Raw genomic sequence first — 12,806 nt, forward strand, 5'->3', positions numbered from 1 at the left:
TATGCGGGCCTCCCTCTGTTGTGGCCTCTCCCGTTGCGGAGCACAGGCTCCGGACGCGCAGGCTCAGCGGCCATGGCTCACGGGCCCAGCCGCTCCGCGGCATGCGGGATCCTCCCATACCGGGGCGCGAACCCGGCTCCCCTGCATCGGCAGGTGGACGCGCAACCCCTGCGCCACCAGGGAAGCCCTCCATTTATTTCTTAAAAGAGCTCTAATGTAAGCATTATTTAGAATTAATAATTAGTTACCTTACTAAAAATGACAGATTTAAAATCATTTCATTCTAACAGGTGACTGGTGACTAATCTTGGGTGAAACATCAGCTGGGTACATGTATCACAGACTTCTCAAATTTTAACGTTAAGGAAGATAATGCCTTATAAAGGGCATTAGTTCTGAGAACAAGAATGAAATGTATTTATAGAAAGATAAATTACTCATTTTATCCAAATCAGTATTATGAATTTGATTTGCTTTAGAATTCCTGAACATATTTGGAGTCTCTATTCCAGGCAAGAATTATAACTGTAGTCAATAGGTAATTTGTCACATATAGACTAACCACATTACAGATTAATCTCACTCAAATATCAGAGTCACCACTGGTTCATGACTGAGTTAAAAATGTCAGCTTTATTCTCCAGGTTTTTCTCCATCCACTCTACCCTTCCAGACTTTTCCAAAATCCAAGGTGGAGATAGTCTTGTAATAATAGGAGTTTTTTCTGGAGCACCATTTTATTTTACTTATTTTTTATTTAATTAATTAATTAATTTATTTATTTTTAAAAACTATTTATTTTTTAAAACATCTTTATTGGAGTATAATTGCTTTACAATAGTGTGTTAGTTTCTCCTTTACAACAAAGTGAATCAGTTATACATATACATATATCCCCATATCTCTTCCCTCTTGCATCTCCCTCCCTTCCAGCCTCCCTATCCCACCCCTCTAGGTGGTCACAAAGCACCTAGCTGATCTCCCTGTGCTATGCGGCTGCTTCCCACTAGCTATCTGTTTTATGTTTGGTAGTGTATATATGTCCATGCCACTCTCTCACTTTGTCACAGCCTACCCTTCCCCTTCCCCGTGTCCTCAAGTCCGTCCTCTAGTAGGTCTGCGTCTTTATTCCCATCTTGCCCTAGGTTCTTCTGACCATTTTCTTTTTTTTTTTTTTTAGATTCCATATATATGTGTTAGCATATGGTATTTGTTTTTCTCTTCCTGACTTACTTCACTCTGTATGACAGACTCTAGGTCCATCCACCTCACTACAAATAACTCAGTTTCATTCCTTTTTATGGCTGAGTAATATTCCATTGTATATATGTGCCACCTCTTCTTTATCCATTCATCTGTTGATGGACACTTAGGTTGCTTCCATGTCCTGACTATTGTAAATAGAGCTGCAATGAACATTTTGGTACATGACTCTTTCTGAATTATGGTTTTCTCAGGGTATATGCCCAGTAGTGGGATTGCTGGGTCATATGGTAGTTCTATTTTTAGTTTTTTAAGGAACCTCCATACTCTTCTCCTTAGTGGCTGTATCAATTTACATTCCCACCAACAGTGCAAGAGTGTTCCCTTTTCTCCACACCCTCTCTGGAGCACCATTTTAGGCATCAATTAGTGCAATCTTATCATGGTACAAATAAAAGGAAAACAGCCATAGTGGAGTAAAGTGACTTGCCTAAGATAAAAAAAGAAGCTAATTTGATTCATCTTTGTATCCTCATGCATAGCATAGGACCTCAGCTAAGAATAAGTGCTTGAGCAATATGTTTTGTACTAAACATTTTAAATCTTATTTTTCTAAATCTAAAGTAAGAGAGGTTTTCATTATGAAAGGCTTCACCTTGAAAGTTGGAAGGGAAGACACCCCTGGATGGCAATGTCAGTTTACTTCATACTTTATATTATAGTCATCTTCCATTGGCAAGGGTCACTAGAAATGAGTAGTGGCTATTTCTTCTGCATAAGTATAACACACATAGACACACAAAACGAGACCAGACAATTAATTACTTGAGAAGGTAGAAGTAGAAGTTTTGTTTGCTTGTCTGTTTTATCAACCTACATTTATTGAGCATCCACTGTGTATCAAGCACTGCTTTAGGCAATTGGAATACAGCAGTGAACACATCAGATAGAAATTCTTGCCCTCATGGAGCGCATACCTAGTAAGGAAAGACACTCAAGCAAACATATAAATTGTCACATAAATGTATGTTGAACGGTGGTTAATGCAATGGAGAAAATACTTAAAATAGTAGTAAACAAAGTGTGAATTTGGGGAGAGGGTATGGTGGAAGAGGAGACAGGACTTGCCATTTTAAATGGGGTGGCCCAGGAATGTCTCTCTAATATGATGACTTTGGGGATAGAGATGAAAACATCGAGGGAATGTAGACATTTGGGAGAAAAAGGTTCCATATCAAGGTAAATGCATTCACCCTTGACTGAGGAAGGCTCTTGGACTTCTAGGAATAGGAAAAAAAAAAAAAAAGTCAACGTAACTGGAACAGAGTATGAGAGGATAGTATGTGGCAGTATGTGGTGAGGTCTGGTAAGTGTTCATAAGGTCTTTAGTTTTTACTGAGTGAAAGAGGAAACAACTGAACTGTTTTGAGCAGACAAACATCAAGATCTGAGTTAAATTTTAAAAGGACTGCTCTACTGATAATTGACTAAGGGGGATCGGGTCAGTAGCAGAGGCTCTTCAGGGGCTAATTGTTAAAGCGGCTGGATTATAGGAAGGAAAGGATCAGAGTCCAGGATGGCTCAGTCAGAAGGCCAAAGCTTGGTGGGATGAACTGTGTTTATCCAAGTGTTGGGAGGAAGCAATGGATTGGTGGGGTAACTTGTCGTACGCCTGCAGTTGAGCTTAGTAGAACTCAGGCGGATCTGGGGCTTAATTAAAACGAGAAGAACAAATGTTTGGATGTTTATTATTAGTTTACAAGAAACTAAAATGTTTACATGGTCTTAAAACTACTGAGCTGTGAGCTCTATGAGAACGGTGCCAGGATCATCACTTTTTTCTTCCCCCGCCTAGCACAATGGATGCCACATAGAAAGTGTTCAACAAATAATTGTGGAGTGAATGTTTTCTGGAGAGAATAAGCATCCAGGGCTTCTAGCATTAAAAAGGCTCATAGTTTCCAAGTTAGATAACTGTAATTATTTGATTTGGTATACATCAAAGAGGCCCAAGACATGGTAGTGCTAACAGTTAAGAAACTGGTAAGTCAATATCATGTATCTGCTTCAAGATACAGGTTTTGAAAGAATGTCCTCAGACAAATTTTCAGCCTATATGAAGAATTTAATATCAAACCCAATTTCTTTGTATTTCTTCTCTTCCTCCTATGCTTTCTACCCCCAGTACACTCAAACTGCAATCACACTGGTTACTTTGAAGTCAATGAAGATTGACATTTAGAGTTTTTCTCAAATATGTATATTGTTTATTGGGCTTTGGCTCTTTGATGGAATTTGGAGATAACATAATTTGTCTGTTGGTAAAAGGCCTCACAGTCAGGCATGTCAGCATGTATATATCCAAAGCTGTGGTCTAATTCTCAAATGATTTTTGAAGGGGGAGGGAAATGCAGAACAATATAAAGTTTTCCCATCATTTAGTGGCAAATATGAATTATTACATAGGCCAGTTAGACTTAACAAGGAATTGTTACATGGTTAGTAACAAAGAACCATATAATTAGATCCAGAAGTGTTTTAATCTCCTAAGTTAGGAGGCACTACTAATAGATTCTGCAGTGACAAGCACATCCCATTTCTCTAATGCAGAGGTTTACTTACTTCAGTGTGCATCAAAATCACCTGGAGGGCTTGTTCAACACAGCTTGCTGGGCCCCAGTCCCAATTTCTGATTTAGTAGCTGTGGGATGGGCCTGAGAATTTGCATTTTTAACAAGTTCACTGGTGATGCTGAGGCTGCTGATCCACTGCTCTAGTGTATCATCAGTGTAGTTTCCAGCTGTCTAATTAGAGCCATAAGCAGTGTGCTGTTTAGGGGCAACTTTCCATCTTAGTTAAGAAAGCATTAATGCTACAGGATATAAGGTTTGATGAAATGAAGATATGGAGGCATCATCAGCATATTGATGTAATTCTGATTCCAAATGTCTTTCAGTCTCCCTTGTGGCCTCACACACATGCTAAATAGGATGCTACTGACAAACTAGCACTGCTCAGCCATGGGTCCTTAGGGAAACCAGCCAATCATTCAGCACTGTCCTCTAAGAAGATGAGGGAAAATCTGTTAATAATTCCCTCCAGAACTTTCTGCAAGCTTAGATAGGTGAGATTAAATTTCACAGGATAACAGAATCCCCAAAAATGCTGGTAGTAAAAGTTGTTGACAGATCAGATAGAACTGCAAGAATGCTTTAGGCAGTTGGGAATCCCTAGAAGGAGGCATGAAGGTCAGGACTCAACAGACCCTCTTGAGTTGATAAATTTAAAGGATAAGGTTAGAGAAGGACTTTGTAGTTCTTATTAATTATTACTGAGAAGAATATGGTACAAAATTATTTTAATAGCATAGTCCCACACACAGAGAACATACCAAGAATCTATTGCTCACATAGTCAATTTCCCAATGGCAGCAAAACATGACAGGTCTTTAACTCTACTATATTTTAAATGGGCTCTCTGTTTTACTCCCTAGCACCCCTTGGCTTCCCCCCTGTTTATTTGCCAAAATGATAACTGATTTAACTTTGATAATGCCTGTTTCTATGTATTTTAGCTATTCAGAAGGTCAACTATTTTGATAACGCTACTTTATTATTTTTAATAATAAAATAACAGAACCAGATTGCCTGGTCTGTTAGTCAAAAATTTCTTCAACTGTTACTACAACTCTGAAATAACATATCTTAGTGTGAAAAAATGTACTTTTTAATTGAATCCTTCTGGTACCACATAGCATGCCCCATAATATAGATCATTCATGTGACATGATCCATAGGTCTCCCCTCAGATAATTTTAATATCGAACGATCATGTTAAAGCTACATCCGTAGATACTTTCATCATCTAAATATGGCTAGCTAAACATGCATTTTCCTACCAGTAGCTAACGTTTTCTAGATATTTAGTTATGAGAGATATGACCATGGGACTATTTTTAGAAAATAAACTTTATAAGCTGGCAAATTTAATTTTACTTAGTAAAGGTGATGCGTATAGCAGCTCTTCAATATTTGTCACCTGCACACCATTTCGGTTGACGTTCTCCACGGAAGGTAATCAGAGACCTGTTAGCATGGTTGGAGATATGAAGGTACCTGCAAACAAACACACACACACACAATTGTCCCCAGGAACACAAAGTTAATTAATGGTAGTTAATGACTCCCTTGGTACTAAGATATTAAGTATGCCTTTAATAATTTATGATGATGTGGGAATGACATTCCCAGGATCTGTATGTGTTTACATTTTGAAAAGCCTGAAATTTCAGTGTAGTATGAGAGGTAGAATGGAACAGTCAAAAAGGAATTAACCTAAAGTTGAAGTACTTGGTTCTAGGTTATATATTCTAGTCTGATGTGCCCATCTGTAAAATCAGTGTTATAACTATGCTTCTCAGAGTTTCTTCTATTTCCCAAAGTTCTGTATTTTGAACATTTAGAGAAAGACCTGTGAATGATATGGAATCTGGACAGGAAGGCTTTATCTCTTCATGGAATGAGAGCAACTCTGTACTGAAAATTTTAGCAATATCTATAAATATTACACTTGAAACGAGTTGCAATTAATGTTTCCTCAGTCAGTTGGTGAGGTAAAATCTGCTGCACTCAAGACATGGATATCAAAGAAGCTGACAGGTGTGGTTGTCAGAATTCTACACTACATGTGATAATTCAGATGGTGAGTGGAAAAAAAGGACTGTAAATAGGCCAGGAGCCAACAAATCCTGTGCCCATTCAAGATTATATATTCTAAATGCTTAATTATTTTCAAAAATCCCAAGGGGGTGGCTGCATTGTGTTGACTTAGGAATATCTGTAGAGCTGAAAACTATGTACCTTTTTTTACCAACTTTCCAATGTACATATATATATACTATATATATGAAAAATATGTATATACACATATATACACACAGATTCATTAACAGTGAACATTTTAAACTGGTATCAAGTCATATCAAGCCTTATTAAATAATGATATTTTGTTATTACTCTATTAAACTTTATGTTGCTATTACTCTATTAACTTTTATGTGAAATTTAGAAGTGCCTCTCCCATTAATAATATTCATCTCAGCTTTCTAATATCTTCTTTTCTTTTATGTAAATTGAAAATATTAAAAATTAATTTGTATAATTTTTAAAACACATGTTCGACACGCATACAATTTAAAAGATAAAAATAAATGAAAAACACGCATGGATTAATGCAAAAACAAAAAAACATTGTCATTCTTTTTAAAGTGATTTTTTTTTCTCTTAAGAGGTGAGCTCATCCTTCAAGGTCTGCTCTAAATGTCATTTTCTCTTTGAAGGCTTCCTTAATCCCATTCTAATTAGCCTCTCCCTCCTGTGAGACCTTATAGCTCTTTATGCTTCCTATATTAGAGCACTTACCGCATAGGGTAGTTATTACTTTATACTCATCCCATAAATTAAAGTGCAGTCTCCTTCAAATGGATTGGCTCATTCAACTTGGGTCTGACTGAAAGTATAGAATAGTGCTTGATCCAAGACAACAGATCAGTGAAGCACGTTGAATAAAATATTTTAGGGACATTGAAAACGTTACAGGAAGACTTTAAATGAATATGAAATATTCAAAATATGTAATTTATATTTATATATATACATATACCTCAAAATTACTTCTGATAGCTTTTAAATAAGTAGTTATTTTTATTTAATTATTTATATTTTAATTTAAATTTTTAAAATGTATTATATTACAGTATCAACCTAGTATTAAATGTAGATTGAAAAATGTTAATTGTTCCTGGTCTTCAGTCTCTTAAAAAATAGCTGAGAATTTTTTTTAAAAAAAGGAAAAAAAGAAATTCAACCAATCAATGTATGAAACCAAAGGAAAAATGAATAAAAAGTTGTAGAATCAGAGAGGATTAGCGAATTGCATAAAACAGAGGATCCTGATTGGTACAGAATTTATATGAAGAGACATTTCAAGATGGAAGAAGGTACTGCAAAGGCACCAAAGTTATGCAGAAGGTAATTTTGTGAGATACTCCAACAATAGCCAGGAATGCCTGACTGTAGCAAAATCTAATATGAGGAACAATAAGAGCTAGTCAGATTTAAGAAAATGTTGTCAGTCATAAATGAGTAATGTTTAAAAATACCCTCTTCTTGTTAGAAAAGATGTATTTTATGATACCTGTGCAAAGGCATTTTAAGCCTATAAATTATGTATGCATTGCATTTCTGGATTTTGCAGCTCAATCATGACACAAAATAGTTAAGGGGCAACTATATCAAATGTGTAGTACAACTCTCATGTGAAGAAATGTTTCCTTTTGTTCAAGATTCTTCAATTTTAAAAGCTTAAAATTAAAAGAAGCCAAATGCTTGTAACACCATAGGAGGTACTAAAAGAAGGAAACTCAACTTGTGGTTTCAGCAAACTTTTTTGCCCAAGAAAAGAATAATTGCAGAATTAGCTTGTAGATTCCAGAGAGTGGTAAGCGTATCAAAATTGCTCTGCATTCCACCACAGACTGTGAGTCTGTATAAACCAAAAAGTACAAAATACATTAGGAAGTATTTAGTAAATTAAAGATGAGATCAAGAGTGGATCGTCAGAGTTTACTGACTCTTTCTTTATCTTCCTTCGTCTCCTTGGTAACCAAAATAACCAGAAGATTGGACTGTGAAATCAAACTCACATGAATTAGAGATATAACTTGCATCGAGCTTTATAAATAATTTCAAGGATATAAGTAAACATGAAGTGTGGGGTAAACAAGAAGAGGTGCAAGACCGCTAGTACAGTTCTCCAGGTCCCATCCTGCTGCATCAGGGTGTGCTTTTATCCAGAATAATGTAGGGTCTCCAAGTAACATTTGTAGCTCCATCACTTACACAAAAAGAAGCTGTTTTAACTATAAAACATCTCCAGTTTATATTCAGATGGTTACATAGTTTATTTGACTCTTTAGAGAGAACCTTGCTGTATAAATCCATATTTCCCAGGTTTTGTTTACCATGACAATCCTAGACTAGCAGGTATATCTTGCCAAAAGCTTTACGCAGATAAGGGCTCTACCACTTGCAAATACTGGTTGATAGTTTGTTTTCCATTAGCATGTTTACAAGGGGATTTAACCAGGTCACTTTCCTTTCTTTGTTGAGATTAACTCTTTTACCATCCTACTTCTTCCCTCACCAAAGGAAGAGAATCTCTTCCATACCAGAATTTCTCAGTAACTAATTCCTACTCATCCTTCAAGATTAGTTTATGCTGTATCTTCTCCAGGCTGACCTTTCTTGACCTGCACAACTGCTGTGTAAAATGCCCTTTTATCTGTCATTAGAACAGAAGGTGTTTATATGTTATCACACCATATAATTGCAGATTTGTCTGCCTCTGTGAGTGTTGTTTTTTTTTTTTTTTTTTTTTTTTTTTTTTTTGCGGTACACGGGCCTCTCACTGTTGTGGCCTCTCCCGTTGCGGAGCACAGGCTCCGGACGCGCAGGCTCAGCGGCCATGGCTCACGGGCCCAGCCGCTCCGCGGCATGTGGGATCTTCCCGGACCGGGCCACGAACCCGTGTCCCCTGCATCGGCAGGCGGACTCTCAACCACTGCGCCACCAGGGAAGCCCTGCCTCTATGAGATTTTTGGAAGTAGGGATTATTTTATTAACTGCAGCACCTAGCACCATTTTTGTACATAATAAGTACTTAAAAAATGTATGGTAAATTTATAAATTAATTGGACTCATTATGTAGTATGAATAAATTTAACAGTGATGAAATAAAACATAATATTGTCCAGGATTATCACTGGCCAAAGCAGACTACCAGGCAATTTTGATTTGAAATACCATCCCTGAGGTCCTCATGTTTATACAGAATTGATAACTTGTTAAATGTCTAGCTATTAGAGGATAATCTTTACAAAGAATATAGTTTCTTCATATCATTTCTCAAACTTTGGCAACTAGAATTTAATGTATGCTAGTTTTGAATTCTGCTAATTATGGTTTATAACCTATGCTTACTTTGCCTATATGCAATCTAAAAATGAGTTGACATCATGCTTTTAATTATAGTAAATTAAGTTGTTTCATAATTTCCACAGTATGATGCCTGTAATATTAATCAGACCAAATCATCACATTACATAAAGTTAATCATTAAAATGATGATCATTATTGCATATTATAGCACTCTATTTTTATTTCACTCTGCATCAACCACATATTTTCCCTGAATATGGAGGTAAAAATCAAAGCTAAGAAGTGTTTTTTTTTTCCACTTTCCTCATACAGTATGAAAAGAAAGTAACAATTTGATTTATTGAACCTCAAAAGTGGAACCTTATAGATGCTTTTGTCTTTTATCCCCTTGAGTAATTATTGGTGGAGAAAAAGACAAGAGATATTTGTATGTTTGCTTGATGTACCAGTTGTTCCTCATGAGAACAGGCTCCATCAAACAAATAAATAAATATGTGTGCCATGAACAGAAGTGTCCATATACCAAACTCCGAGCTGCTGATTATTAATGATCATTAACAAACACTAGGTATTAAAAGGCACTAACACTGACATCTGTGAACTAATTAGCACAGAAGGCTGATTAATTTGAACAATAAAATATTAAGACCCACTGCATGAGGTTAGACCACTGGTCAATTTGGTCCATCATTTTCATATGGCAGTGTAACTGACAACTGAGGAGAAGTACCATTTGCTTTCTGATTTCAAACTCACAACATAGGATGCTCTGGTCAGGTAGCATGTCTTTTGCATGCTCTGTGTTCCTTGCTTTGGGATGAATGTTTAGTAGCTGTTGACTCCACATACTACTAATTGGTTTTCCTTTTGTTAGCTTGAATGGCCTCTGGGTTTTCATATTAGTCATTCATTTTGGTAAACAAAATGTTATTCAATGTCTACTGTGTGCCAGTCATTTTGACAGATTCACTTGATAACCTTCCATGTGGCATATCAGCTGGAGTATATCCTGATTTGCCAGGCCATCCGTCTGAATGTTCATTTGTTTGTGCTCATCATTTGTTAAATATTTGAATGTCACTCCTGGACACTGGGGATAGAAAGTAAGATATTCTTTCTGTACTTAAAAGAGTTTTTTTGAAGTTTACTGTCTAACAAATAAATGTATTTAAATTCTATTTTAATTTTCCACCTTTATATCTTGAGATAATATGTTTTATGTCTCTACTACTTGCTTTATGAAGTAGTACTTCTTTGTTCTAAACTTATCCTTCCTCTGGATTCAAGGAGTCTCCATTAACTAATTTACAATATTGGGTTCATAAGTCCATCACTTGGTTCCTGTATTTCATGATTATATAGTACCTCTAAACTTACTTAGACTAGGAAGCTTGGATTTCCTCTTCCCACTGAAGGCAGCCTTTATCCAGCCAACTCCTTACCTTTAATTTGCCTTTGGCTAGATCCTTTCCTGTTCTAATTCGCCTTGTTTTGAGCGTCAACAACTGGAACCATACAAAGTCTCATTATTTCAATTATACCACAATTTCTGCCTTTGAATAAAACTGAATACCACAGGATTTTGTTCTAGCCATATCAGGATATTAGCTAAGCTTTGCCATCTGTTAATATACCTTTGGTTTCTCTGATCCTCAGTTTCTCTTCTGTAGGAAGGAAATAATACTTCTTCCCACAAAGTGTTGGTTGTGAGGCCAGCAAGCAGCAGAGTGCCTGAGGTTGGTTGAGAAATCTGTAAATCATGATGATATCCAGGGTGTTATTGGCTTTTTGAGCCACAACAGGGAGAAAAACTTGGTTTGAAGAAATACTTTAAAAATAACTAATATATAGGTGTCATATCTCCTGTGTGAAAATTAAAATGAGTTGTGTATAAAGCACTTAAAGAGTAGCTGCTATATAAGTATTTATTATTATTATTTTTGTCTTGTCAGACAGATTTCTTAAACAGTGAAAGTAAATTCCTCTGTTGTCCACAAATAATGCAAAGGATATTTCACTTAACATATGGCTTCACTTACTTTCAATTCTCATTTTCCTAATATTCCCCTATTGACTAAGATATATCTTATTATCTCAGTTCTTTTTTCAATATAATATCAATACTTTCCAAATAATTACATGTATTCGTCATGTCTTTCTACCTTTCCTTTAAAAGTTTTTTCCCCTCTTTTATGTAAAATGAAAAATCTAGGTACCTAATAGCAAAATAGCAGGAAGGAGTGTGATTTGTGTCTGCTGCCCAATAGTCTAATCTTAAATGTTTGAGAAAGTAAATAACATTGCAAGTTTCAAGAGCAGAATTTTACAATAGTCTCTTTGGGGGCCGATGTATATACCTGCTGACTTCCATGCACTGTCAGATAGCTGCCATGAATACTAAATATTTGGTATCAACCCTGGCATATATGGAAAATTATGATATGAGCTAAGGATACATTAACATATGGTTTCTTCATGTTCATAACTCTACGTAGGTTTTAGACTATAGGTTTTAGTCAAAAGCCATGGTAAGAGTACTACTAAAGCATGTTCAAGCATAAATCATTGGTAAACTTATTTTCAATTCTTAAAAGTTTTGATTTGTTTGCAGTGTTCAATTTTTGTTTCTAAGTTAAATGCCAAATTTGGCAAAAAGTATGTGAGATTATCTACATATAATAATATATACTGTCTAAGTATTCATAGTTTAAAAGAGTAGAATGGGACAAAACGGACCCTAAATCAGTCTGAGACATGCTCCCAATATGTGTACAGCCAAGTTCAGGGTTTTATTTCTGCCCTCCACAGAAAGGAGTACTATTATAAATACACATCATGTATTGATTTATTCAAACCATAAACATTTGGCATTGTTATCCAGTCAAGTTTGGCATTATCATTAAAATTTAGCATCACTTGACATTTTTGAAACACAATAACTGGTTTATATTGAGCTATAAGGCATTGCATTACGCAAATGGGACAAAACGGATACAGAGAACATATCATTTTATGTTTTATTTATTTTGTAATTTGAGGTATTTAAGGAATATTTTGCTTTCCAGACATCACACATTTTTATTTTGTAGAAAATTAAAAAGTCATCCAAGTTTCTAGGGCCTTTCCTTTTTTTACCTTTGTTGTTGGGCTACCTTTCTATTGGAGTCATAATCCTGTTGCTAAGTGGTACTAAATAGATTGAAGAATGATTTGGGGAAAAAGTGAATTCAGAAAATGACAACTACAAATAAATTGCATTTATTTTCACCTTCTACATGTTAAGTTCTGCTTTAAGTGTTTTACATTTCTGAATTGCCTTAAACAACACCACATATCAATTAGTTGGGTATTGTTATCCCCTTTTTATATATAAGGAACTTGAAGGTCAAAGAGATTCAGCAACTATCCCAAATAAGGAGTGGAAGTGGGTTTCAAAACTGATTCAGTTCCACTTACTTCTATTTTCCTTCTAAACCAAGAGCAGTTTGAGATCCACTGTTCTGTATACTTACAACCCATACAACCCACTTATGTAGTACTTTTGCTATTGCTAACCTCTTAATTTTATAGTGCAGAGTACAATATTGTGTGATAATAGCTTAGGTA

The 12,806-nt window shown here is 35.7% G+C and overlaps 1 protein-coding gene across 1 annotated transcript in view; it reads left to right on the forward strand.

The window, feature by feature from the left end:
* DPYD (dihydropyrimidine dehydrogenase) overlaps nucleotides 1–12,806 on the forward strand; it is an 840,387-nt gene that overhangs the window by 369,006 nt on the left and 458,575 nt on the right. The gene's annotated exons all lie outside the window — the stretch shown is intronic.

Source organism: Physeter macrocephalus, chromosome 4 (assembly GCF_002837175.3).
Source record: "Physeter macrocephalus isolate SW-GA chromosome 4, ASM283717v5, whole genome shotgun sequence".
In the NCBI taxonomy this organism is placed as follows: domain Eukaryota; kingdom Metazoa; phylum Chordata; class Mammalia; order Artiodactyla; family Physeteridae; genus Physeter; species Physeter macrocephalus.